The sequence below is a fragment of the Coenobita brevimanus genome, chromosome 20 (assembly GCF_032717465.1).
Source record: "Coenobita brevimanus isolate Jiangsu-jjx chromosome 20, ASM3271746v2, whole genome shotgun sequence".
Lineage (NCBI taxonomy): Eukaryota > Metazoa > Arthropoda > Malacostraca > Decapoda > Coenobitidae > Coenobita > Coenobita brevimanus.
Window position 1 is genome coordinate 2,513,989 of NC_136973.1, and position 6,720 is coordinate 2,520,708.

Here is a 6,720-nt window from a genome sequence, read left to right on the forward strand (position 1 = left end):
GGAGTGAGTGAAAAACAACTCTCCAAAGTTACATATATATATATATATATATATATACTGTGTGTGTATATATATATATATATATATATATATATATATATATATATATATATGTATGTATGTATATTATATATATATATATATATATATATATATATATATATATATATATATATATAATATAATATAAAACACCCCAGTGAAAGTCTAAAATGTATGCAGATTACAGAGGATGCCTGGATTATGATTGCTGATGCATTGGTGTAGCTGAGGTAGTTTGGTCATGTGCAGGTCTGAGAGGCTGTATGAAGTGCAGTATAGATATGAATGTGGAAAGACAGGAAAATGTGAGCTGGTGCTTAAGAGGGCCCTCAACTGGAATGCTGCAGACCGTGGAGCTTAGAATCAATATCCAGGTACAGAAGGCAGACTACACAAGTACAGTAAGCAACAATGCCTCTCAAAATATGTGTATTGGTATGTATAGCAAACTCTGCTCCAACACATATTTCTATTTTTGTCACTGATCTCAGCCCATGCAACTATCATTCCCTGCTGGATGTGAGCAACTGTCAACAAAATCCTAATTTATTCTATTACCACAATTATGTTAAAATCACAGTAATTATTTGAGGGTTAAAAAGTATCCACCAATAACAAATCTCAACAAATTTATTATGACTACTACTAAACAATTATACTGATTTAGGCTAGAATCCAGTTCCCTGACATACACATTTCTGCCACATGCTATAATCTTTGCAACATAAAAGCAAATTTATTCATTACTATACAATTATTCAATATATAAACTATGAGCCTACATCAATGTTTTTGTGTGTCCATGTGCATCTCTAAAAACACCACCTACCTGTTTCAAAATATATTAAATACATCATTAAATATAGTTTATTGTTCATACTAAATACCTGGTAATATTAGTTAAGATCTCACTATTATAATCTATTATTTTCATATAACCACTCCAGGAGCTTATTAAATATTTCTGGTTAATTTTCCTCATTAGTATTGTGTTACTTTGCATTACATCTCAAGCTATGAAATGTCATCTGGTACCAGATAAATTTGTAAGTAACCAAGCTACCTTAAACAACAACAAATGGCATACAGGATGTAAGCAGACTTCAGGAATGTTAACAAATGTTTACCTATGTTTATTTTCACCACTGTTTACTAGTTCCAAAACAAAAATTAATACGGCGTCAAAAGTATTTCATTTTAATTTCGAGTTCGACAGTCTAGTTGCTTTGCAGGAAGCCTAAAATTTTATGGAAATTTAACATGTTTTGTTAGGTTACTCAAACTCGGCTACTATATTACACAGTCATAGGGAAAACCAGTGTTTAAATGTTGAAATTATGATTAACCTACCAATTTATAATTTCCACCTATGTATTTTAGCCAAGAGCCTTTGACACCAGGATCTGAATCTTTCAGTTTGTAAGGACCACGACAACAAATGCGCAACTAAGTGAAGGTAAATATTCAACAAAACACAAAGCAACAAGCTCTGATCTTTGTACTTATGTTCACTTTGTAGTCGTGCAGTTGAAATACCAACATTTTCCTACATTGCTTCATATATCTTTCCTAACTACAGGCAACTACAGTAACGAGACCTGAAAAGGAGTGCTTATAAAGGCTGTTCACGCTAACACTGATCATATAATTTTGTCCTGGTTTATGTATCTGGCTTTGCCTCGGTACACCCAGGGAGAGTCAGCCGGTGCTCAGCCCAGCCTTCTCCCACAAACCTGCCAGCTGCACGATATTTCACGCAGTTTATTATCTCCTTCCTACTAAAATTTTCGAAAACAGTTTGTTCCAATAAACTCGATAAAAGCGAGTACGCCTAATACTTCAGTGCAATTAATCTGAATCATGTAGGTATGGTCATGAGTAACCTTGATGTACTGCGCAGCCTTCATCCCCTCCCCGCGCAGCCGCCATGATGAACAAAGCTCAGGGACGGAGAACAGGGTAGGATTAAATCACAAAATAGGGCCACTTACATGTCACATCCGGCACTATCAATGCACTCATCCTGAGTTTGGGCGCAATTGCAAAGTTTTTGTACACAGCGGGAAAACCCCGCAAGGATTTCACACCATTTTCCAAGGAGTAGTATTGTACAACAGTTATAACATCCACCCTTCCTACGCTCGTCCGTGATAGTGACTGTCTCCCGCGCATGACGTCACACGAGTCGCGCACACACCACTAGGGGGACTCTTCAAACTTGCCCCACGCCTCTTTACTTTACTGTTTTTACATTTTGTATATATATTACGGCAACAAATACTAAATATTTGCATTACGAAATGTAAAATATTAAACAGGAGGCGAGCACACACCACCAAGAAGCTCTTAATACTTGTCCCACGGCTCTTTTCTTTACTGTTTTTCCACTTTATGTATTTATGTAGGTAGCATATGCTAGAAATTTGCAATACGGAATGCATACTTACGAAAGCAGCTGATGGACTCTGCTGAAGCTACAGCTTTGGTTACTTACCTATCATGAATACGACCGGGAACACATTCTATTAGCTACACGTATACAGCCTGTAATGGCTGAGCTAGAGGCCTACGTATAATACTGTAGAACACGACCACGGTTAATAATTAAAAAGAGGCCGTCGATCTGATGCCGCAAAACTGTTTGAGAAGGAATGTGCTTATAACATTATGTTCGTTTATTCAAGAATACCACAGGCAATTGATATATATTTGCTACTCAACCCTGCAAAATTTCTTCCCTCTACCGTCCATTATGAACGGACAGATAGATGCAGTTCTACGATGCAGACAGTCTAATGTTTGTCGCTCTCCCCTCTATTCCATGCCACACTTGGAGTACGTGACACAAACAGCAAAACTGGACATGAACTTGTGATAGCGAAATGGTTTGCTAGGATTCACTCATCACCACGATTTTTGCCGGAGATGGGTCACAGCATTCGAATATACGTGGTTATGTCCCTTATGCCAGTGTCAAGGGCTGGATATATGTAAAAAGATAAAAATAATATTGTCAGCTGATCGGTCTCACTCGGCTTGAACGTGTTAGACTGAATCATCCTTTTGCTGATGATTCATGTGAGGATCTGCTTAGTAGACTGAATTATCCTTTTGCTGAGTCCATGCGATGATCTGCTTAGTACAATACTGCAACTTCTAACCATGTGACCTAAGCAGATATACAGTGACAGATTTGGAAGGGGTAGAGGGAGTTAAAGAATTCAGGGTCCCTCTTTCATTATCATCATATCCAGACACAAAAAAACAGCTGTCAATTAAAACATGACACGATAACTGAAAAGCAACTATTGCCTGTTTTTCTCGTTCCTTCGTATGTATGGCTTTGAACGCATTCTCCTCAACCCAGAGAGACCACTATATCGGCTCTTCCATTTCAATATAATTCTGCGTATGGTGCGTCGTATTTCTCTTGTATGTCATTCCTACACTTTATGTCGATATCATCAGACATACAGTATAACCTACAAGAGTAAATCCATAATGAACATATGTTAGTGTCACTAAGTAGGTCTAACACAAGGGGTTGGGTTCGGTGACTGGTCAGGTTTTCACAAATGAAGGGGTCCAAAGTGGGGCCAAACCTTTCTCTGGAGTCACCGACTGCTTCACACTGTCCACAGAATAAATAAAACGAAATTTCAAATGAGGAGGGGCCAATGGGAAGGCAAGGGTGTGACAGAGTGAGTTACAGGGCCCACACGTAACAATACTGTACTAAAGCTTATCGTGGGAGAGAGGGGTGATAATCGCCCCTTTAGGCTGTATAATTCATTCCAATACCACCTTTCCCAACATACAAATACGAGGTTAAAACTATTCAAGTTGGGGTCTGGTGTGGGGTAAGGTCACAGGGTCACCACCTTTGCCATTCTATTAAGTTAGACACCGATTTTTTCCCCAAGTGTTCGGTTATCTGGCAATTAAATCTGACATTTCGAATCTTGGTAGGTGAAGAAGAGCGCCTTCACGTTGTGGCACCAATATAATGAGCAGCACTAACGTCCCTCAGCCCCCTCCCTAACCACAGAAAGGATGGTGAACAATAGAAGGGTAAATTCACTTCTTAGCCCATGTTCATGTCCAAACAAGCCTGGGGCAACAACAAGTACTATCACTACTACAACGCTGACATCTCATGAATCCAAAACCACATGGAAGCAATTTCTGAAGTATCGATGATTTTAGTTCGCATTTCCCTCCTTGCTGAAATCTTGGGTTTACGCCTAAAAATATAATTGTTATATAAAACCTTTTCTGCCTGACAAATGTGACTATTAAATGTATTATTATGTTAATTAGGTGTATAATAAATTCCGGATCCCTTCTTTTTATTACCTCACTGGTGAGGAAGAGGAAGATAAAATGCAGCTCTTGGTTACTGAAACATCAGGCCCAGCAATAATAAAGAACACTTGGACATGGCAGAATAAGTACAGAAATATTGTACCGGTAATAGAATGGAAGGGAGGAAAATAACAAAAAGGGAAATAAGAAAGAGCATAAAATCAGTAAAACCAGGGAAGGCAGCTAGTCCAGACGGACTAAATCCAGTATTCAAGGCAATGCTGGGAAGTGACAAGTGCTTCAAGTACTTAGTGGATTGCTTCAATAACATTTTGGAAAAAGTAGAAATCCCAGATAGTTGGACAGAATCAAGAATGATAATAATACCCAAAGTAAAAAAAAAAAACCGGAGGCGAACAAACTGAGGCTGATAATGTTAACTAACCTGGCATACAAAATTTTTCTTGATAACCATTTGTGTGGAAACCAAGAAGAAAAGGAAGAACAAACGGGCTTCACAAAAGCGATAATTAAAGAGGATAACATATATATTTTACAGTATTGCACTGAACAGACATATGAGCAGAAAAAACAAATGTTTGTAGTAGCAATAGATTTTAAGAAAGCATATGACTAGGTAAGCAGGGATAAAATGATTGGAGCAGTGAAACATTACAAGATAAACAGCAAAATGATTGAAGTCATAATGGAAATATACAAGAAGGACAAAACAATAACAACATTAGAAGACAGACATGTGGAAATCAAGACAAAATGACACAAGGCAGGGAGGTACTGGGTCTACCACATTATTCAAGCTGATAACATACATGATAATAAACAATCTGGAGAGTATTAACTATGGATACAAAAATGAGAATAAAGATTAATACTCTGTTCTTTGCAGATGATGGGCTGCAAATATCCCAGAGTTTGGATGGTGCAAGAAAAAATGCAAGGGAGCTAACTGAAATAAGAAATGGGGACTGGAAATAAACAAAGAAAAAAGCAACCTCATACTAATTGTGAAAGAATACAAGATATAGTAGGAGTAAAACTGATGGATAAAATTAAATATCTTGATGTAACAATAAACAAGAGGAAATGTTTCAATGAACACAAACAGGAATTAATAAAAAGGGCACAGAAACTGGCAAACCTAACTTACAGTATAATTATGAAGAGCTACAATAAGATGATTGGGAAAACATTTTGGAAAAGTGTTGTGGTGCCTAGCACTGATGCACGGGGCTAGTGTAATAGATTTCATGAAAGACCTTACAGAAATTACTAAGAATCAAAAATGGTGTATACAGAACAATATTAGGAGGAAGAAACACAGCACTGGCAGGAATAATAGGAGAGGTGGGATCTTCACTGTTTGAAATAAGAGTGTTAAAGACAAGGCTGGCATACAGTCAACATTAAAAGGAGGAAGAAATGAACTAGTGAAGACCATGAAAGAAACCTTGGAAGGAAGAAATGATACCTGGGCAAAAAATAGCAGAAAGTTAATGAAGAGTAAAAATCAACGAAGAGATTAACAAAGAAGAGTAAAGAGAAATTGAACAAAAATATGGAAGAACAAGACCTAGAACTGTGGAGAAAAGAAGTAGAAAAAAGATCAAGCTTAAAGATATATATATAGGCAATGGAAGAAACAAACGGGGAAAACCGAAGATATACATGACAACAGGCAAGAAGCAGTGATTTTATTCAGGGCAAGAACGGACAGCTTACCGTTGACAGCAGAACACAAGATGCCCTACGTGTAATGAAGTCCTGGAAGATCTGGAACACTATCTACTATTTTGCAAAGGATACAAAGAAGAAAGAAAGATGATCAATAAACTACATCAACCATACGGGGAAAATAACGAGAGAAAAAGAGGAAGACTCTTATTTGAATATGAACATATGGAGGAGATACAAGAGGTAAAAAGACTACATATATGCGGCATGGAAAAAGCAAGAGAAGAAATTGAAAAGCAAACAACAAGAACCAGCCACAGACTAAAGAAGAGGAGGGGAGCAGTTGCAAAGGCATATCCCCGAAAAATCATCGGATCGAGATTGGATTGGATCGGTGGTTTAAGTGGGTGGTGTAGGTGTGCAAGAAAGATCAGAAGTTCTTTGAAGTGGTTTGGCCATGAGGAGCAAATGGAGAATGAGAGACTGAAGATCACATATGAGAGTAAGGATAATGAATTCCTAGCACCAAGTATCAAAAACCATATGGCACTGATTCAAAGCAGCGATATATGACTAGCAATGGAACAGCAACAAGAAAGGAGAAAAACAGAATGACAAGTAGAGTCGACATGGAGTTGGGGTTAGGAGAGTGGATGTTGATACAGCCGTTGGGTAGAGTTG

The 6,720-nt window shown here is 37.7% G+C and overlaps 1 protein-coding gene across 1 annotated transcript in view; it reads right to left on the minus strand.

Annotated features, from left to right (window-relative positions):
* The window catches only part of dom (domino helicase), a 43,299-nt gene extending 41,124 nt beyond the window's left edge, over window positions 1–2,175 (minus strand). Inside the window, exon 1 of the mRNA XM_080266451.1 lies at window positions 2,034–2,175. The gene's annotated coding sequence lies outside the window, so the exon portion shown is untranslated. The remainder of the gene's footprint in view (window positions 1–2,033) is intronic.
* Window positions 2,176–6,720: the final 4,545 nt, after the last annotated feature.